This window comes from Gadus macrocephalus, chromosome 17, assembly GCF_031168955.1.
Source record: "Gadus macrocephalus chromosome 17, ASM3116895v1".
Classification (NCBI taxonomy): Eukaryota; Metazoa; Chordata; class Actinopteri; order Gadiformes; family Gadidae; genus Gadus; species Gadus macrocephalus.
The window spans coordinates 2,485,656-2,509,104 of NC_082398.1; the positions used below are offsets into that span (position 1 = coordinate 2,485,656).

The 23,449-nt window shown below is 45.9% G+C and overlaps 1 long non-coding RNA gene across 1 annotated transcript in view; it reads right to left on the reverse strand.

Moving 5' to 3' along the window:
* LOC132445631 (uncharacterized) overlaps positions 1 to 23,449 on the reverse strand; it is a 225,607-nt gene that overhangs the window by 36,070 nt on the left and 166,088 nt on the right. The window contains exon 7 of the long non-coding RNA XR_009522667.1: positions 15,655 to 15,698. This is a non-coding gene — a long non-coding RNA (uncharacterized LOC132445631). The remainder of the gene's footprint in view (positions 1 to 15,654; positions 15,699 to 23,449) is intronic.

A 23,449-nucleotide genomic window follows, 5' to 3' on the forward strand; every position in this document is an offset into this window, starting at 1 on the left:
ACCAGCAGGAGGGAATGTATTGGCCCTCGGACGACCACACACCTCCCAGGAATATCACAGCACATTCGCACAGTTATCGTGTCGGCTATTTCAAGAGGAGAGCACAGAACTTGGCTTGCTCATCTTGTCGGGCATTGAATGAACACAGGCATGGTGGAGGGTTCGATTCCTACTGGCGCCACTGATACCGAGAAACAACTTATCGCTGTAAGACACTCTGGAGGAGAGGAGGAGAGCTCTTTTGCAACAGTGAGAAGCGCTTTAGACCCCCAGGTGGAATGCATCAGATGCAGGACTCCTCCTCACAGAACAACAGATTCGACGTGATGAGCAGAACACTTGACCCCTGTCGTTGCTCAGGGTGGTGGCAAACAAACAACAGGCAAATGATCAAGTGACACGATGGCGCCTTTGCTGCTGTTGTCGTGGTTATTGCCGTTGTGACATGTTTGGGCCATCCCTCAAAGTATTGCAGTGTGATGCTTCTGTCAGGGCGGGAGCTCCGTATGTATGGGTTTGCCTGTCCATCCGTTCGTCCGTCTTTCCGTCTGTCTCTTGGTCTCTCTCTAACTCTCTTCATTCAGAGTTTGTATTGGGGCGAATTTAATTATTTGATGTCAATAGCAAAATTGCTTTCTTGCTATTCAACCGTTGAAGATAATAAACGGGGAAGAGGGGAGGAGTACATTCGGCTATGGGAGCTGCTAGGCTCAGCAGTAACCAGGCACACATTTAAATGGGAAGCTCTCACCCCCAAACGGACCACAAGAGGGATGCCTGGGGGGAGAGACGGAGGGACGGAGGGAGGGGGAGTACGACGTTGAGATGCTGGGGATCCACACGGCCATTCATCACATTAATGAGTGGCTCCACATTATTGAGGGGGGGGAGGGAGAGAGAGAGAGAGAGAGAGAGAGAGAGTTTCCCCAATAGACCCTGTCATGGTGAGGACGGGCTCTCTACCGTTAGCTGAGGGAAGCTAATTGAAAAGGGCATTCTGAATGAAAGCCGCGGACGTTTGTTTTCATGCCGGACCAAATCCAGTGGTGAATGCATTAAGCGGGGTTGTTTTAATGCAGGCCAGACTTTGACGAGGCCAGACGAGACCACAATAGGATAGAGCCTTCCCATTTAATTATAATGAGATAGGAAATTACAGGAAAAATAATTAGCGGTAAATAATTGTCCTTTTGCCAACGGATTCTAAACAGTATGATTATGGTGGAGCGATGTAAACAGTGTTGCCTCGTGGAAGGCAAACATATAAAGGAAATAAAAATAGGCACTCGTGCATGTCAGAGACCTTTTTTTTTCAGGCTTGGGAAATCTAAATCTGTGATATTACCATTACAGGGGTGAGCGGAGATATAACAAGATGAACTGATAAACCGGGGGGCAAGGTGAAACAGATGAATCTCAAGTTATTTACCCTTTTTAATTGGAAAAGTCTGTCACAAGGCAGGGATCACCGCCAAGCCATCCGATCTTTCCCCCTGAGTGTCGGGTGTCAACACTCACTTTTTCGGGTTGCCGATTTCAGAAAAGGGGCGAAAAGTACATACGAGCGCTGATTGGCCTAGAGGTTTGCACCTCACGACCAATGCCTTCCGCTGATATGTGTTGAACGATGTGTCATTTTTATGATTAGCTTTAAAACATTGGCTAAATTTAGACACGCGATTGGGTAACCCTTAAAGAAAGGAATGTTATTACTTTTCCCTCTTCAGGTTGAAATGGAATGATTTCAACATTAAAAATAGCTATTCAATTATCTTTGTAATGGACAGTCCCTCTCCTAGCTTTTCTGCTAAGACTTTCTAATAAGAGAACATTAATGAATCGTTAGTTTCGGCAATAAAAGCATTTTTATACTGAGTTTGCATAGGGGTTAGGGAAAGTGTTTGGTTTTTGTATGGAGTTCAGTTCTTGCTAGTTAAAGTTACTCTGGTTATGGGTATGGTTAGCTAGCTAGAGTGTTCGGGGTAACCATAACCCTCTTAAATAATGTATATAAGAAGATCTTTCTTCAGCATGGCCGCCACTACCTTGGCTAACATGAACACACTTAGTGAACATGAACACCATTAGAAAATTATTACTAGACCGATAGTAAACTGTCAATCAACTCTGAATCAACACTTAACACTGCACTAACTAATGTTAGGTAATGGTCTTACCATTTGGCTTCTTCGATATGAATTAGACTCTTCTCTAGCTTCGCATTATGATGTAGTGTCAACTGGAAAGGGGTTGCTAGCTCGTAAAATAAACTTGTACCAAACAGCACAACTTTCTTCTACTTCAACTGTCTCCCTAGGGTACTCCTTCACTCCTTCTCCGAGTTTGACGCAGGGCTCCTGCGAGGGTGTGCTGTATGAAAATAACTCCAAATGACACTGTATTTTGGAGACACTTGTATGCATACAGGAAAACCCTCCAATCCTACAAATACTTTCCAATTAGAAGACTCATCCTGCAAAGAAGGGAATCCCCGCCCTCCCTACCGTGCATCCTGTCAAGGCCCAAGTGTTGGATCCAAATTGACCCCCCAACAACTTCCGATATTCGACTAAAGAGACCAATGCCATGTCTACAATATGACGCGGCGAAAAAACTCAACATGGTAACTGAGTACGGCCTTCATCTCTAACCAACCAAACGCCGAGGCGTCTCAAACACATGGCTGCGTGGCAAAAGCCTTCCGCCACCCAAAAACGCTTTGGGCCAATTCAGGCTATCTGCCACCGGTGGAGACGGGGGTGACCAGCGGTGCCAGGGGACAGTTTAGAGGCAGGTTGCTGTCGAATGCGTCTTCCCCCCCCCCCCCCCCCCCCCCCTTCCTCCTCCGCTGTAAATGGTCCCCACTCAGAAACGAGACTTAAGGGCTGGCAGGCGAACTGGAAAAAGGCGCCGAAAGAGCCCAACCCTGGGGGTGTTGACGGCAGTTCGCCCCGGAGCCGGCGGGGGCTGCCCAGCGGGGGGGCGGCGAGTGGCTTGAGTGAGTTCACCGCCCCACGGAGGGTCGGGATTGGGTTGAGGGACCTTGTGTGTTGGACTGCACTACACACCAGGAGGCTAATTGGGTTAGAGTTTCAAAAAAAGCAGTCCAGCGTTTATTGAACGTGCGGATGGATCGGGCTTTATGATAAAACATGTTTGATAGTCATGCTTGCTGGTACAGACTTCCCCCTGTGCCAATGAGGGGAATCCACATACGTGGGGGGAGATATCTCGTTCTGGAAGGAATTGTATCAATGAACATTTGTTCACCAACTGGCCGGGTAAAAGCTGACAGACGCTTAACGATAAAGTCGTGATCCATCGGGTGGCGGCGCTTCAAAACCTTCAGAAACCCAAGATCCTCTGCCTCTGTTTTCCTCCCCGAGACAACGGCGACGATAGTCATGTGTTGCTCAAGGTCCTTTAACACCCCCCCCCCCTCCCCCAACGCCGTCCCCCCACCAGCCTCCCCTCCACCCCATCACACATCTCCCCGAACAATTAATTTTATCTTTCGGGTACTATCAAGAGACAGGGCGACAAAGCGGCACGACAGAGGAGAGAAAAAAAACAGTTGAGAGCCCTGAGGGCCGCACAGGGAATTAATTTGTTTGACAAGATCTCTGGTGAAAAAAGCCATTTGCCTAGCTTTGCCTCGGTCGGGCTGTTGTCACTGCGTGAGCATACAGTATACGCAGCACAAGGGCACAGCCACGACCAGGGAGGACGCTGCGGAAAGCTCGCCCAACCGAATCCACCGAAAATATTGAAGTGACCAGCGACACGATGCGGCTGATGAGGGGGAAAGATAAAGCAAAGCTCTTTTATTTATATATATATATATATTTAATTCTTTATTTTTTTGGAGTTGTTGTTTCCTAACAAAGCATCTGAAACAGGCCCGCCTGTGGGAATAGATACGGAGAGAACACTATAGTATGTGTGCTCTGGTGAAGCGGGGTTAACATTCTTCCAAGCTAATCCCACAGCCACAATGGCTGACATTGACGGTTTTCATCCACTCTCGGCCGAGCCAAACACAGAATTTCCAAACTGCTTTCTGACCAGACCTCCCAAAATCACGACCGTCTGTGCCCACTCTTCCTCCGAGGCTTCTCCCAAACTATTGACATCAAACAGACGCTCGATGCACGATCTGGGATGGTGAAAAAAATTAATCAAAGTAATGATTGAATAATTATCTCAAGTGCAATTAATTAAACATGCCAATGAACTCATCTTGAACAGCTGTCCCGGCGCCTGGCTCTTAATCACTTGTGAGAATTACCGAACACAAGCGGGAGGACGGCGGGTGCATGGAATAATCTCCGGAAAGTGCATTGTTTACCAACAGTAATTAATATCACACCGTGTATTAGCGGGGGCTAAGTGACTGACGATGCACCGCTGTTACTGTCCAAGAGAGACCGCGCGTCACTACGCCGCCGTTCTAACCTCAGACGCCCCTCGTTAGGGCCTGAGAACCATCGCAGCACAAAGAGCAGCTGGCACTGGGAGTCTTCAGGCTCGACATGAGAGCGTTTTCCCACGGTCACTGGTCCATAGCACTGGGGAGACGGTCCCTTGTTACTGGTCAGGGGCCCAACGACGTCATAGATCGGGTTCATTGAGCAGATTGAGGATGACAAAAGGTGCTCAGATAAATAAAAAAACAAACATGGATCGGATCTCAAGTGGTCGAATTGAGAGTCTTTAGGATCAACAGCTGACTTTTTTCCACTGTCTCATTGTGCAGTCTAGAAGGACAGCCCCTTGTTCAAAAGTTCAAAGGCAATAACAGTATAATAATAAATAGCAATGATTAAAGAAATTCAAAAATATTTCACAAACAAGCAAAAGAAAATGGTAAGATTCATATATTTCCTTATACATGACCCTCGCCTGACTAGCTGGCCGGATGCTAGGGCAGATGCTATCAGGTCATTTCTGGGCATCGCCTGCGTCTCGTCTCGTGGCCCACAGAGCCTGACGGCCGCGGACAGACGCCAGGAAACAAGGCCGCTCTGTGGCTCTGACGTAGGGGTGGATCCGATGAAGATGGACGAGCCCGCCGCAGCCTGCCAGCGGTCGACCGTGGTGGGGAACGGAGGCTTTTCTGTTCCGCATGGGTTGGGCTTCACGTTATTGTTCATCGGTTGGTTAGCCTGATAGGTACATTACGATCCTGCATATGTGGCCTGCACTACAGTCGTCGTCATACTCTGGCGTTACGCGTGTTACATAATTTGAGTCCAAAGAAGCGGCGTTTTAATGAGTGTAAAAGCGTTGTGGGGGACTGTATTAAAGGATAACATGCATATTTGAATTATTTTTTGCATTCGTGCGCGGCACTCTGAATGTAATGTAATTATCGTAATTTAAGAGAGCTTGCCAACTCTGTGACTAAGTGCTTATTTTACTAGAACTCCAAATCCACAGGGACGAAACGAAACAGGAAAGTAAATGCCTTGAAAAAATATTGAGGTGATGAAATCCTGAAATGATTGTATTTATCTTATAAACTTGTATTTAAACAACTGAAAGAAGGGGATGAGTTGAAGTTGAAGGCAAATACTTGGAAGCAGACATACAAATGAATGCATTAGTACCGCCTATCTGGTAAAGATTAGCGTAGTAGGCACAGCTCAATCGCTCTCTCTTCAAGAACGTTTTAATTAAACTTACAAAATACATATATTATAACAAAAGAGCTCAATATTTCTATTCAAACAAGATAAGCCCCAGGCGTAAATATTAGCAAGCAGTTTGAAGAAGACCCTCTTCGGGGATAGTGACAGAGCTGTGGTCACTGGTCAATACTGCATGGCCATTCATTATTATTATTCCCGTGCAGAATCAATTTTGTTCTTTGGTCTGCGCTGGAACGCCTGCGTCGTCACGGGCGAAAACTAAAAGTGAAGTAAAGCAATTAGACTGTAGAGTGGATACTCGTACGGCCACAAAGATATGTCTGCTACGATATCTTTCTCTGATGTTTCAGTTAGTATTTCTATATTTGTGGTGTTTACACCACAAAGGATAAATGACTTAAAAATATATATATTTCTTTATTTGGAAAGCAATACATATATGAGAAAAGGCCTGAGCTAATTTTCCTACTCTACAATGGAAAATTTCACCGATGTTACACTTTAAATTTTCTTTTCCATTGTTTGAACAGAAGCCAGCCTATCCGAAAATTGATTCCTCTCATAATTGTTGTTATTCCCTCCTCGCTGAACAAGCAGTTAGACCATGAGGGGCATCCAAAATGGGGGTATTGTTGGTGCTCGTCTTTTGTGCTTGTTTAGCAATTAAACTTGATGTGGGTTTTCGAGGGCATTTTTTGAGAGCTATTGATAGTAATTTAAGAAAAACGTCACATGACAGTGGGCATCTCTCCTGTCATCTCCGTGACACAGCTCGTTCATTAATAACGGCAGTGGACTTTGTAAACATCGCACGGCGATGCCCTCGACAACGTGTTTATTTTCTGTGCGCCGGGGAACGGTAAAGATGTGGTTGACCCTGTGTCATCATCTCGTAATTCCAGTAATCGTGATTTGACCTGCTCGGTCTGTTTCGGCCGATTTTGTAACTGTAATTTAAGCAGGTTACAGCATAATGATTTTAAACCTCTTATCACTCACACGCTGAATGGGAAACCTGTAATGGGCCAATTCACTGTCATTGCCTTGCGGAGGGGCCTAATGTATTTTCTGCTATGGCGAAACAAAGTACAAGGTCGGAGGTTTAACGTCTGGCCGACCAGCCAAATTCTCCCTGCTTTTGTAGGAGCTCTATTGTAGACGTGCCTGCTCCTCAGCCCGTCAATGTCTCCACGTTCCTCCGCACGCACACACACACACACACACACACACACACACACACACACACACACACACACACACACACACACACACACACACACACACACACACACACACACACACACACACACACACACACACACACACACACACACCATGAGCCATCCATCCGAATGCCGCCGACCGTGAAATTAGGTTAAGATGTAAGGCTGAGACTGACACAGGTGTGGATTCAAATGAGAACTTTCAGATGAAGAAAAGTCCGGATCCGCGACGCGCCTTGGATACCGTCGGTCGTTGAAGGCAGTCAGATTCACATTTACCCAGGTTTCGTTTTTCCAATTCTGTTTGTCTTTGGGTTTTCGGTTGTTTTTGGTACACATACTCCATTTGTGTTCAGCGTAGGGCATTCATGCACTGGCTGGGATGTTGTTGGTATAAGGTATGAAGATATTAGCTTTCTCTCACACATCCCAAATCTAATTTCAGCCCCGAGAAAACTTTGAAGTCACTCAGGCTTGTCTCCGGCTCATCTCCCGTAAAATAGTGCACGGCAAGCACTTATCTATGTGCCGCCATTCTCCCTTCCTCAAACACACAAACAAACGAAACACACACACACTCAACGTCCACTCAACCGTGGGACCTCCTTTATTTTTAATACATTCCCGCTCGTGTTCGAGTCAGATTTGAGAAGGACAAACGCCCGCAGTCATCATCCCAACCGTTGTCTTGTGACAAATGATTAATGTACCTGCCGAGCATCTCTCACTGTACACAAAACCCAGAGAGGGGATGAGAGGCGATCCATGGTTTGAGTCTTTGACTGTCCCCCACATCAGACATGTATGGGGGTTGATTGGTGCCAGGATTATAATTGCATTATTTGAAACACAAAGCACTGCTTTAGTATAAGTGATTCTGTTAACCCAATGGTTTGGTTGGAATCAAAGGCTTAGCTGATGTTTGGAGTCAATACATCACGGAGGATTGTTGTTGGATAAGTGACAGTTTGTAGTTTTATATTAATAAAGAGTACCTGTAGGCGTCTTGCTTACGGACGGCTGTAGTACCAAAGGACAATGGGGCTTCCAACCTAATACTTTTGTCACCTCAACCACTACACTGTAGTTGAAAGGCTTTCGATTTGAGAGGCATATCTGGGTCACATCAGATAACGCAGTGGGCATGCTTGCTCTGTTAGCCAGCTAGAGCTAATGTCTAGGACGGTGCTTTGCTAGCTATGTGATGAAATATTTTTTTAAAAAAAGTACAATCCAATGGGAAAATAAAAACAATCAATGAACAAATTTGATTGGTTAAAAAATGAACACAAATTGCTCCATCCAACAATATTTGTATTGATAAAATCCCAAACAAAGCAGCAATCACAACACAGCTCCTCTCCTCGCTCACGACAATGACAGACCGACACTGAACCACTTGGCCTTTGCTTTCGGACAGACTACAGCCTTCCACGCGTGATGTCAAACACTATCCTCAAATCGTTACGGCCGAGAGCTGCCTCATATACCTGAGGGGGCTCAAAGGATTTCAACGCTTTACCCCAGCTTTTAAAAAGAGTACAATCCAGTGTTGTGAGTCATTCATCCCTGATCACTTTGTTGTGGAAAGCAATGGGGGCTTTTGAAGGCAAACAAATAAATGCCGCCGCACGTAAGAGCACCACGATTGACTATTGCTTTTCCTATAATGGGTATTGACCGTGCCGTGGGTTAGGATTTGCTGATATCTGCAGTCTTTATAAACCCTGGTGGGTTCAAACATGAAAAGCTTCTATTCCAATCACGGCGGCCTGTCGTTTATAGCTGGGCGCTTAAAAGGGAATAGAAAATGCTTAGGTGTGCGTGTGTCGGTGCCTGTGTGTGTGTGTGTGTGCTCCCAGATATCAAATTAATTCCCAAGAGTCCCTCTTTTGACCGCCTTAAAAAGCCTTATATCCATCATCAACACACTTCCTTCCTTAACTGAGACGTAATGAATGATCCTCCGCGTTATTTTGAATTATGAGCGAACCGCAGGTATTCCCGGTACCTTGACAGTCAGAATTAAGTCGGCGCTCAATGGGAATGCCAATCAGTCTCCCGAACACAGCCGATAGTTGAACTCCTGTGCACTCCGGGTGTTTGAAATGCGTCTAATGAACCCTTGTCGTGCAAATGCATGTGTGTGACTGTGCACTTGTGGTCCCTTAAGTGAACAAATGGCATTAGCGGTAATCCTTGCAACGCGCCAACATGTGCAATTAGCTATAGAGACCTCTAGTATGCATTAGCTCTATTATTAGCCCTCCTTATTCAATGTGTTTGGCTCGGTGTGCATGCATATTTTCGTTCGAGTGGGTGTGCGCCTTGTGCCGACACACACAGACACGCACACCAAGATATGCGAGCACACACACTCGCACACGCCTAGGCATGCACACACACACACACACATGCAGACACACACACCAAGATATGCCAGCGCACACTCATGCACACAGACACACACACCAAGACATGCGAGCGCACACAAACACACACACATGCAGACACACACACACGCAGGCACGCACACCAAGACATGCGAGCGGACACACACACACACACACAGGCACAGTTGATGCCAAGGGTCAAGTGGTTTATCAATGTGTGCTGTAGAAATCCCTGACGCCAGCTAATATTTCTGGATGTGTTCTCTTTTATTTGCATAGAGGATGCTGCCTCAGCCGGCTCTCATTGTGAGAGCCTTCTATCTGAATGTCACCACTGTTATTACAGAGTATGGCGTGTGGCCGCTTTCTCTCGCTCTCTCTCTCGCTTACTCTCCCCCGCTTCACCTTGCTTCCTCCCTCTCAATCTTCCACTCTCCCATCTCCCTCTGGCTCCCTTGTGGGCTCTCTCTCTCCCCTCTTACTCTTTATATCCCTCCCTCTCTCTCTCTCTTTATCTGTGACCCCCTCACATCTCTCTTTCCCATCTCTCTCTCTCTCTCTTTCTATATCTGTGACTCCCTCCCATCTCTCTCTCTCCCATCTCTCTCTCTCTCTCCCTCCCACTCTTCCGTCCCTCTCAATCTTTCTTTCTATGCCTCTCTCATCGGTGCTCTCTCGCTCTGTTCTTTGTCAATGTTTCTCTGTCACTCGCCCCTTTGTCTCTCTACATATTTATAGATCCTACTTGTCGTATAGGGCTGCTGATTATTTTCACCCCTAAAGTCTGCATGTCTCATCCATCCACCCAGCAGAGCTCCGAGCACCTCACCCCTTCACTCAGAATAAAGTGTGATCATGTCTCAGCCGTCTTTGGCAGAATGGAGAAAATACCAACATGTTATTTCCCCTCTTTGTTCTCGGCAGTTATAGATATATGTGAACAAAATGCTGTCCATTATTGCTGTTGAGGAAAACATTGGTGGCAGTCCACAAAGGACTTCAATAAGATCTGCCTGAAAACACAGCTAGCTAGCTAGCTCTCTCTCTCTCTCTCTCTCTCTGGCTCAGTTGCACGAGGTTGAAACTGAAAAGCAAAACACATGCTTCAAAAATCTGCAAGGCTGCAATGCATTGATTTCCAGAAGGTGAACCACATTTATTGATGCATTGATTGTACTGCAATAGGCTATTTTTTGGCCTACATGTCAGACACATGGTCAGCAATTGCTGAAAATACAGTCACATTTAATAAGCGTTAATACGAATGAGGTCATTTGTATATTGAACGCATGTTAAAGGTTATCGTCTGTTTGGGTATGACATCACTGCACCCTTCATGGTGAAACATAGAGGTTAATTATCCATGCAACATCAAATTGGTTTGATATTGATCAAATAAACTCATAAATAAATTGAGTAATATTGTGAAAGCCTCCACGTTATAATAGCTAAAAGGCAAAACAACAAACAAAAACAACTTCTGTCTACAGTTGCTTCAAAGAAAATAATGAAAACCAGATAATACATGATTTATCTTTCCCATCGGTTCGTAATCCATTAAGAGGTACACTATGAATCCCACAGGGTACTTGAGCCTGTCTAGTCAAGATTCATAACCAGCTTGCCCGATCAATATGAATTTATCACTTGGTATTGATGACGGAGAGTTGGCCAACCTGTATGTCTATGGCTATAGTCACCAGATCAATCCACAATCATTATGGTAATCAGCAATGAAGAATTATTATGATAGCTCCAAAAACCAGTAATGAAAGAGTCTATTCTCCCTAATGGATTAAAATGACACATTTGTCTAGTTGGGTTACGGGTACCGACAGTCATATTTTGACCAATTAAGCGTTCATCGTTTACAAATATGGTATCAAATGTCGTGAAATTAAAAAACGTTCAAATGATTCTGTTTGATTGCCATTTGATTGCCCAAATGAATTTGGGCAATCAAATGCATGAAAAAATTGCCAGAAAAAAAACGCCATTTTCTAAGTGACAACAGTGCTTTGGCTATGCATTATAGATGCAAGAATATAATTGCTATAGCCCTCGTTTGTGGGAAGTTTACGTCTCAGCATCTTGGCCATTGTGCACAAGTACATTGTCCCTCCATCCATAGTCCAGTGGTTTTAGACACGAAATAGCTAATTCTTGCCTATTAGTATATCATTCTTGAATTGCTTCACCTTTGGCCCTGCCCCCACTTGCTCCCTTGGTCATAGTTATTCCAGTTTATTCCAGTTTAATGCAGTATATTCCAGTTTATTCTGTTTCAGAGTTCCTATCAGTGATGTAGTATCACATGATGGAGGAGTTTGTGGAAATCGTCAATATCACATTTTTGGTCTCCATTAACTCTGAGAAAATGGGAATACATGCAACAGTATCGTTGCCGTCCGTATCAGATGTGCGGTATCTCCTTAGCGTGGGTATATCAGGTTCATTTTGGCACGGGCAAGCAATCTAACAGGATTATTGCTGGCATCACTCATAATGGCAAAATCTCAGCTCATCCGCTCAAATATATTCCAGCATCCACCAGTCCCAGGGAGGTTGTCTTCATTGAGGTGACAGCAATACTACGCGTCCTTTGAGCTTATGCAAAGTGTCTTCTCTCAGACAGCCCTCCACCTCAGCCAGCAGCAGTGGGAGATATTAAATGCCTCTCTCCTTACATCCACTGGGACATCTGTACCCTGCCCACCTACGCACATGTACACACAAACACACACACATACACCCTCTCTCTTTCTTCCTCGACCACTTGTATTTCCGCGCCGGCTGTCATTCAATGGCCGTACATACGGAGGACGGAGAGATGGGGGGGATGGGAGGGAGAGAGAAATAGAGAGAAGAAAGGAGAAGGAGAGAGAGTGAGGGACAGAAAGAAGGAAGGAGAAGAGAGAGGAATCGAGAGAAAGAAGGAAGGACAAAGAGAGAGAGCGGGAGAGAACGAGGGAGGAACCAAAGGAAGGAAGGAGAAGGAGAGGGCAAGGGACAGAAAGAAGGAAGGAGAAGGAGAGAGAGGGAGAAGGAGAGAGAGGGAGGGCAAGAGCGAGTGAGAGTGCAAATCCGATCTGCCAGAGGTGAGCTGCAATTGTGCGGGGCGGGTTGTGACGACAGCGTGGCGCTGCCGTCCCTGGAAGGTGAATACTCATTCCACCTGAACCGCCTTCACCCACGCTAGGACTGCACATGGGGGAGACCCTCCAGCAGAGGGGGGAGAGAGGAGGGAGAGAGATTGAGAGAGGGGAATAGAGAGTTGGGCAGGTGAGAGAGAGAGATGGAGGGAGTTTGAGAAAGAGAAGAACAGGGGGAAGAGGAAACAAGCTGAGAGGGGAGAAGGGGGGAGAGAGAGAGAGAGAGAGATGGAGGGAGACTGAGGTTTGTGGCAGGGTCGAGGGGTGAGGGAGCAGAAGTCAGGGCCTCGGCCAGGACAGATAAGAGGTTCCCGTCTCAGGCTTCCTCCTGAGGAATACACACGCACGCACGCACACACACACACACGCACACTCACACCCGCAAACACAAACACAAACACGCACACCAAACCCTCCCTTCCCGACTCTAGCACATAGACATTACCTATGAAAGGTCAGCCGTAATGCAATTTTGATGCCAATCTCATTCTTCTGACAAGAAGCAAGTATGTAGTCACATTTGTGTGCACGCATACAAACACGCCAACACAAATGATTTTATTCACACACACACAAACACTATAAATTATTGAACATGCACAGGTGCGTACACGTGCAAAGGCATGGGTGCACACGGCACGCTTGTGTTTACAGTTGGAAACGGAGTCACACCGTTCTGCCAATCAAATATGGATTTGAACAGCTGATTTGGGCACTGAGAGGATCAGACTAAATGGAAAATAGTGTTGGCACAAGCTATTAAACAATCGCGGTTTCAGTATTTTGTAGATATTGTTAAAGGCTGAACGTTTTAAAAGCATTTGAGCCAATACCAAAACATTTACATTTAGGGCTATAAGCAGGCGCTTTTATCCAAAGTGACTTGCAATAAGTACATTTGTCGAAAGGTCCCTGTAATACACCTTGCTTCGTCATTGATTTACACGGCAATTACCCCCAACACTAACCCTCTATATATTATTTATAAAATGCAATCACGTCTTAGTCGTGATTATCATCAGAGCATCATGGTTGTGCTATCATGGTAGGCCTGTTGGCCTACCTAAGATTAAAAGGTGGCCATTTAAGTCCGTGGGCTGCTGTACTGATGCAGTTTATAAAGCTATTGCGCTGTATTATGCTTCAGTGTGAGGTTACATCCATGAAACTATTAGCCTGCTTGTAACGCTAGTGTCTCAATCTCCTGGCATGTTCACTTGACTATTCCTTTCCCTCTCTCTCTCTCTACTCGCCCATCTCCCAGTCTTCCCATTGACCAACAACTCCCCAAAGCCTCCGCCACACACACACACATATACACTCACTCACTCACATACAACACATCCTCAATCTGTCCAAAATACTTTCCATCCAGCCTCTTCAGTTCCCGCCACTTCATCCTTCACAAGTTCCCAAATTCATTCCTCTCAATCTCCCCTTCGCTCGTGGTCAGCCCACATCCCTCCCTCCCTCCCTCCCTCCCTCCCTCCCTCCCTCCCCCTCTCCCCTCCCTCCATCTCCTGCCTATCTCTGCTTTGCTTAGTGACAGTCTCATCACACTCTATCAATCAGCCTGGCCGGGAGCCCCCTGGATGCTCAGACCGGCAGCAGCACAGACCTAGTTTGGTCCCATCAGTGCCAGTCAGTCCTCCCCCTTTCCTCCCATCTTGCCATCAGTTACTTAAAAAATAAGGGAAACGTATGGACTGCCACATACAGTCCACCCCTCCCGAACCCCCCGACGCTCTGCCACGGGTCAAGACCTAACAGGCAACGAGTGGAAGTCACCGAAATATGTTATGTGTTGCTGGACGTATTCGGGTTGACGTGTTCTGGGGACGTGTTCTTATTACCCCTAGAATAACAGAACAGGCGTTTTGTTATTCTAGGGGTGTCTTGGTGATGTCTTAGGCAGACCAGTGTTCCCAACGTATGCAACCAGGGTTACTAGAGCCAATGAGATTGGTTATGCAAAAATAACGACTTATTTTACTTACTTGGGCGCCCATGTGGGATTTGTTATATTTAAAAACATATATATAATTGGTGCCCCCAACTGCAACCCTCTCAATTGGTACGATTGGTCATTAGAGACATATTGTGGAAAAATACAGACAGAAAAATAGTGTTCTGCTATAAAATAATAAAACTAATGGTCCTACTGGAGGTGGCATTGGCTCATGAGTTTAGACTAAATGGAGAGATAGCACAGAAAAAGTGCCGAATAATATGAGCATTCTACATCTCTGATCTCGTTAAAAGTATTATAAAACTCAGACAATCGGAAAAGCATTAATGCCAAAAAGTGTGGCTCTTGCACATAGTGCACTCTCGTAATGTCCTATTTCTCTATACTAGCTCGTCTGGCGACTCTCAGTTAATTTCAGATTAAAACGGCATTATCAACAGACGCAGAGCCAAATGCCTATGGACGGATTGGATAGACCTACAACCAATCAGAGCAGAGTATGAGCCATCGGTTGCCTCAATCTTGGTTGTTTATAAAAATGCCTCAACGGCGCTCCCATAGGGGACTTCCCTGTACTGTCGTTGTATAAATCCCGCCAACGTATTAGATAAATGGTTGTGAATGGCCAGACCCAGCTCAGGTCTGCTGGAAATCTGTCTGAACGTGAGGGGGGGGGGGGGGGGCAGTTGCAAATGCCAGAGAAATAAAGGAGGAGCCTACATTGGTTTGGTTCCCAGGCTATTATTGTAGCACTGTATGAGACCATTTCAGTTGGAATGAACCAGGGCCCAACTGGACTCAGTGATCACGCTGGAATCAACATCTCTACGCTCGTGCACATCAGCACCGTGCACGAGCACAACAATACAGCGAACCTCACACAAACCTCAGCATCACTGCTGGAACAAAACAGGGAAAAATATGGAGACTAAGATGTATTTGTGCGTGTGTTTTTTTTTTTTTTTTTTTTTTTTTCTTGTTTTTGTTTTATTTATTTCTTATTGCTTATGTTTATTTATTTATTTATTTATTTTTTCCACAATGTCTTGTTTTTTAAAAAAATTATGATGACTATATGCTCTGTAAGGTGACCTTGGGTGTCTTGAAAGGCGCCTCTAAATGAAATGTATTATTATTATTATTATTTCTGCTTCATGGGAAAGACAAGCCCACAGCAAACAAGTGTGACGATATAGAGTAAAAATGATTTTTAAAAACGCTGTCGGAACTGTCCAATCACACTTTTGAGATTTATTTTGGTCTTACCTTTCCCAAGCGCCATCCTGCGGTTTTTGTCTCAGGAAAGAGAACTGTGGATAGAAAAAGAAAAGAGGAAGAAAAGCATAAGAGGAGGAATGGTGTCATGGGTGGTCACCAGCCTTTGCGCGGCTATCACAGGCCAAAAGAAGAGTTATCCCCAGCTGATGACGATACAACCCGGATCTGTACTGTCTTGCAAGACAGATGATGTTGTTGGGATAGTTTTATTGATTGGGTGATTTGATTGATGGCTTGTAAGTGTCTTACCGGATTTTCAATTATCGTTATTTTGAAAGGCACATTTTTTTTACTGTCTTAACGTAACGTTGGAACCAATCTCGGCCACTGTGCCTTCTTTATTTTTAGTTGATCTCTGGCCTCTTTAGGATTACAGAATACTACGATGTAAACCCTGTGCAGTTAGTCTCAACCGATGAGCTGATTTTGTTAGTTGAGTCCATGTTTACCATTGACAGTTTAGAGAATGAGCAGCTCAGACAAACGCTGGTCGCCATTGTTATTGGAAATTAATTAATGTCTGACTTAATCATAATTTGTAAACCAGTTGAAACTACAAATAAACCACATGGCAGTATAGTGAGGATGTTACAATCCCACCTGAAAGGTACTGGATTTGATTCCCAACGTCCACAACTCCAGTCGCCATTCTTGAGCAGTTTTATGAAAAAACTAAACATTACCAAACAAAGTGGGTAAATGTTATGCTCAACACTAGTACACAGAGACTTCCCTAAGTTGGAATCAAAACAATTATCTTACAATTGATATATGCCGTGCATAACGAATAGCTAATTGTAATATTTCACTGTGCACATTCAATCGAAAGGGTTGTGTTAAAGTGTGGTCCCAAGTTACTTAGCAAAACTTACGGACAATTACCATTTGCCTCAGCCGACTAAAACAAAAAACACGTGTTGTTAAATCTTCCTTGAAGCAGCACAACAAATTAGTTTTTTCGCGTAAAATATATAAATAAAGAGAGTGTAAAATGGCCATAAACTTGTGTTTAATGTGCTCTGAGGCTGTTCCAGGGCATTTCAAATGCTAAATGCATTAGCAGATGTTTCTGGTCTCAAACCAGCCTGTGGACATATACTCATATAAGTGATTAGCTACTTATTGAACCAATGGGGACAATTTAGCGTTCTGTCATTTTCACAAATATCGGTTGAGGATAAAATGCATCGCTCTGCTATTTTGTGTGTGACATGTAATTTGAATCATCTACATAAATATAATTTAGTGCTGCCCAGGAGTTTGTTGTGTTGATTAGTGTCGCAATTAAAAAACACAAAGATACAGAGATAAACTACAAAATGGATTGAACCCCACAAACATACTTTGAAACCAACACTAATTATCGAGCTCAAGTGACTTAGATCACAAAGCCTTATTGTCAATCACGAACACAACATAATAAATAAAAGAAGGCTGGCGTGTCAGATGTCTTGCTCTTACTCTGAATCAACGCCGTGTGTGTGTGTGACTTCCTGTCCCCAGTCTCCTGCTTCCCCTCGACGCTCCGACTAATGAGTTCAAATTAAATTGTAGAACAGACGAACATTAGGGCGGGCTGCCATTTTGACGAGGTAAAGAATACTCAATTAGGAATACTTCCCGCCCCCTCCACCCCCACCGTGATTATTAAGACAACGCCAAGATGGGTGTTTGAACTCAACAAACGCCTTCGATGGACTCTGAAGAGAAAAGACGAAAAAGGGGCGAGGGGTGTGGTGTGGGGGGGATAGCTCGGACCAAAACAGGACGACAGCACAGCACAGGACGTTGGAGGAAGGGTCAGTGTGTGTGTGCGTGTGTGTGTGTGGGGGGGGGGGGAGGGTGAAATAAACAAACAGCCAAATAAAGGGAACTCTAAGTGACACCGTGACAAGAAGGCTATCGCACCGGCACCCCTGTCTGCTGCAGCTATATTTCATTACACAGCACCAGGGCTTAGGAGGCAATCAAGCATATTTAGCCATCCTCGTCTCCCCCGCCCAAAGCAATTATTACTTCCCATTTTTTCACTGTGGTTTGCCATGGGGAAAATGAACCGCGGTACTTATCAGCTCAATGCATACACAAGTGACTGGGGTGGAGGGCATGTAGGAGTTACTGTGTGTGTGTGTGTGTGTGTGTGTGTGTGTGTGTGTGTGTGTGTGTGTGTGTGTGTGTGTGTGTGTGTGTGTGTGTGTGTGTGTGTGTGTGTGTGTATAGGAGTCTCGGTTTGCATGAATGCACATGCGTTGTGAGTTTGTGTGGGTGTACGTGTGTCTTTATACATTTATGTGTGTGTGTGTGTGTGTGTGTGTGTGTGTGTGTGTGTGTGCAGGAGTCTCGGTTTGCATGAATGCACGTGCGGTGTGAGTTTGTGTGGGTGTACGTGTGTCTTTATACATTTATGTGTGTGTGTGTGTGTGTGTGTGTGTGTGTGTGTGTGTGTGTGTGTGTGTGTGTGTGTGTGTATATATGCACCCTTGTGCAGAACAGAATTGTGTGTATGTTTAGGTAAGGCAAGTATGGCGTGGGTGACTTTCCTGAAAAGGACCAGCAATGAGCCATAGGTTACCTTTTAAATCCCATTAGTGTTGTAACATCATCGTGCTTTAGGAGCATCCGTGCAGAGAGAGAGAGAGAGAGAGAGAGAGAACGAGAGAACGAGAGAACGAGAGAGAGAGAACGAGAGAGAGAACGAGAGAGAGAGAACGAGAGAGAGAGAACGAGAGAACGAGAGAGAGAGAACGAGAGAGAGAGAACGAGAGAGAAAACGAGAGAGAGAGAACGAGAGAACGAGAGAGAGAGAGATAACCATAAACGTGTCAAGCGAAAGGCATTGTTATTTGCATTCATATTGGAAAGGGCCAAATTGATGCAGGGTCAAACAGGGAAGGTGAGGGTTTATGACCTGTGCATAGCTCTACAGTCAGCAACTCTGATATATCGGGGCGGCTTGCCTTGTTGGGCTTTATGTCTGATTATATTATCATTGCCGGCGATCAATGGGAGTGACTGATTGCTCCCGAAGCACAGTCGTAGCAGTAGTAGTAGGGCATACATGAGCTGGACCAACTCTATGATTGCAAAAATAATCGCAAAATGTGGAACGGCATTCCCCACATCACAAATTGAATACCGCCATAATAGTTACGATTGCCCATGTACATTTACTTGTCTTTTATGTTTCATCGGACCGCTGTTACTTTGCCTTCCTCCACATTCAAATTCGGTAAATTTTCATGAGTATGCTAACGTTAGCATCGCTCCAACGCGACCGGCGCCTCAGATTGTTTTGTTTACAGTCTCTAATGTACATTTAAGTGGCCCAACTGCCAAACACTATTACCACCCAATCGGGGGACTTTAGTGTCCTTTTTTTGGGGGGGGGGGGGGGGGGGCGTTAAAGACACCCTTCCAATTTGCAGCCTTCGCTTCAGTTCTGAGCACCACTCCCTGTGCCCATCACTCCCCTCCCCTCCCCTCCCCTCCCCTCCCCCCCTCCTCCTCCGAGGACTCCCATGCGGTTGGCCCAGCCATAATCATCAGCGTTATGCACTCCCTCAATGGGCCTGATTTACAAGTCTGGACACGGCACTGGTGCTGCTACTATGGGGGTAAACACGAAGGCTGCTGCCCATGGCGCCCGCCGCTAGCAAACGGTTTTCCCCGGGAACTTTGTTGGCAGGGCGCTCGAGTGACATTCATAACATTTCTGAAAGCGAGCGTCTTTAAGATTTATGATATGCAAACAGTTTATGGGGCATAAAATCACCCTGTTAAAAATGTTCCGGCTCTTGTTCAAGGCATCTAATGAATACAGCATTTTTTGCTCTGTTGCTGTCGATTTCCATGTGTATAAAAAAGGACGATACGGTACACTTGTGTGTGTCATACACACACAAGTGTCAAGTATATGGCGGTGTGTCCGTCAAGTCTGCGGGAGTGTATGATGCATAACCTGGAACCTATGAAGAATTTCAACAGTTATTTCCATTAAAAGCAAAAATCACAGTCTTAGTATTGACTGCTATTGATATCAAACGTCTGAAGATCAATAAGAGTCTCAGTATTGAAATCAATACACTTGATTTGCATCCATCCATCCCTTTATCTCCAACCCTCCAACAATCCATCCACTCGCTTGGTCACCATCATCACCTAGTTACTCATGTATCGGCAATTGGATTAAAGATAATCTCCAAATCAAATGCTCAGATGACACCGGGACTGAGGCATTGGGGGCTGGACCCGCCATGTAAATATAAACGGATCTATCAATGATCCCTCCGCCGGTGCTGGGAAGCCCACGCTGCTGATGTGTCTGGGGACCTCGGCCCTGCAGGCAACGCCCGGCCCCTGCATCAACCCTCGCGCCACTACGACAATATCACGTTAGCCCACATCCACCAGGCTGCAGCAATCAGTTTTCACACACACACACACACACACACACACACACACACACACACACACACACACACACACACACACACACACACACACACACACACACACACACACACACACACACACACACACCATAATGATAGCAACAGCGGCTGCGGTAGCCGTGGCGGCTAAACCTCCAGGTGATAGCTGCCATTCCCCATCACATCGCTTCAGTGCCGCCGGCGCCGCCGACGCACCCTGGGCACCGCCGCTGTCTAAACGGAGAGACTGCATGAGGCCGAACGGATTTGGGTGTAGATTACTAAAGTGGACCGCACACACTGCTCGTGGCGCCATCCAGGCGATAGCCCGACGAAGCAAAGAATGAGGCGTGCTCGGCTCCAAAGGACGCTGATTGATAAACTATGGTGGTTATTTATTAGATTTTCCGTGGGGCCTGATGATGCGACAGGGCTGATGCACACAACGATATTCATCTTTTTTTTCACATTTATTATTCTCGAAATGATTGAACGGGCAGCGATACGCGACAACCGCTGGAGAGGTAATCATATACAAATAATGCAGACAACTCCCCCCCGTGCCCCCCCCCCCACGTCACCAGAATGAAGATATGAAATGACCACATGGGACTTAAAAATACACTTTCCCTCCCTGCCCGTCCTACCGACTCACTATCTCTCCATGCAGAAATACTGCCACCTAATTCTGCTGTGTTTTGCGAAATGCGACAAATATAGGACATTCTAAATAAATATATAAGCATAGGAGTTATTCACACTGGTGTGCAGGCTGCCACAAAGCTGTTTGTGTGTTTATGCTATAGACTACAGTTGAATGTGTGTTTGTGCGTTCAACTTAACGCGCAATAGTGACATATGAGCAGGGCCGTCGTAAAGGGGTGAAAGGTGATGACGATTCTAGGGGCCCACCAAAAATAAATAAAAAATAATAATAATTAACTACCAGCCCATAGTACTAGGGCCCCCCCCCGTCCCCCCCCCCCCCCCCCCCGTCAACAATTGCTCCTTCCACCCCCCCCCCCCCCCCCCTCAACAATTGCTCCTTCCGCACGCTCAATGCCGTGTGTTTATCGAACCGCCAACAATTTAGCGCAGTGGGGCCCATCAGTACCTCTTGTATAGGGGCCCAGGACTTGGTGCAACGGCCCTGCATATGAGTAATACTGGTTGGTGCCGTGCCCAGTGTCTTTCTCCATAGAGTAAGGAGAGCTGTACGCTATGGAATGACGCGATAAGGTCTTTACTCTATCGGGTCCAAGGGACTTATTGCAGTCGAGTAATTAGCTCTTTAATGCGCTTCATTCATGGAAGTGTGTGGCGTGGAAGAACATCTGGAAACCCTGTGTTCCACTGAAGTGTCTGAGCACTGACGAAAAACAGCAATACTCTCTCAATGAGGAAACAGCCTCCTAAAATTGCCATCATAGGTGACGCGTCGATAAACGTACACATAATGGGCGTCGCCTGCCTGAGAGGAGGGCGAGGAGAGGAGAGAGAGGCGACAGCACTATAAGGGGATGGGTGGGGTTTGAGTGGTGGCGGTGAGGATGCATTTATATTGAGACAATGCCATCTGCTGGCCACCGCTGGTATTTAAAGATTATCACTAGAATCCTGTCCGGCATGGATAAATGGGCTCTCTTTCAAAGACAGACACCGCGCTTTCATTGTGGCAGCCATGTCTGCCGTGGCTACATACGATAGATAGGATAGTGTTCACTTCAAACCCGGAATATCCTTTGTTTTTGAGGTCGGTTTGATTTAATTTCTTTCATGTTTAACCTTAAAATAATACATTTAATTAGAAATCCGTTTCTGATCCCTCTGCCAGTGCTGGAGAAAATTATACAACAGCAAACACAGGAGGTATAAACGATTTTTTTTTATTTTGATCTAAAGTAGCTTTTTAGTTGAAAGTGGTGCGTTCGATTTTTTGGATGTAATTCATTGTACGCAAACCATCCAGCCAGGTGGGTAACTCAGCACCCTTTACCACCACCACACCATACATCAGAGGGGAATCTCACAGAGCTTTGACTTTACACTGAAATCAAATATCACCAGTGAATTGATTCACACACTATGGCTATGAAAAGCCATTCTGTGTTGGGAAGTACAGCACCATCTTGTGGCTACCACATAGGCCATATTGTGTTATTAAAACACATCCGGGCCGTAACGGAAACGGGACTAATGAGCAAGCTCGTCTCTGTGGTTAGGAGTCATAAAATATGCACCGGCCTTAAACACCTCATCTATAAAGCCTTGAGACACATCCTGTGGATTGTATTAAACACACACACACACACACACAAACCTGGGCACACACACACACACACACACACAAACCAAAACACAGACACACCAGCACAGGCACACGCACAGACACAAACGGGCACACACACACACACACACACACACACACACACACACACACACACACACACACACACACACACACACACACACACACACACACACACACACACACCTCTGCTGCACTGCAATTACTCTTACGGTCGAAGTGAATTAAACAAATTCCTCACTCTTGTTTTCTTCCCGTTGCTTCAAGCCTTAATGGCGATACACGAGCGTGTTTATCGCCTCACTTTACGGCATGCAACACGCCAACGGGGGGAAGTTTGTTCTTAAGTCGATTATGACTTTATCGGAAAAGTTTTTCACTGGGGCGTTTTTTGTGTGTCCGTTTTTTCCTCCCCTAATCACAGTCTGCTCTATGCTAATCTATTTGCGACCAGAGCTCCCACGTACTTCGATCTCTAATCCTCTCGTCTGTCTGTGGCTTAGCGGCGGACTGACCCTGCGACGCGGCGGCACGACGACTATCTGACACAAAACAGATTTGATCCCGCCTTTTTCTTTTTTCACTCCATTTAAATTCCCCCCCAAAAGCACATCCGTCCTTTCTCCCCCATCGCACACTTCCTCAAAAAGGGGCGCGTCAGCAGACCGCAGGATTATAACCTTCTTTTCATTCTTGCCACAGCTAATCGCTGGAACAGACAACCTGCATGACACGTGTTCGCTCCGACAATGCAAATAGAAATTCCTTCCCCCTCGTTTAGACACCCGAGTTGATCTCCCCTTTTATTCCGATTGTACTCCTCACAATCGGACGTCTTGACCGCCAGCGCCACGCGGGGGAGAACGCCGCGGGCGATTACCTCGCCGCCGATGAATGGAGCGAGGAAGAGGAGGATGAGCGCGACTCGGTCCTCGCGACCCCCTCCCTGCTCTTACACTGTCTTCTGAATGACTAGGGGGGGGGGGGGGGGGGGGGGGGGAGAGACAGAGCGGGAGAGATTATCCTATTGAGGAACACAAAGGGG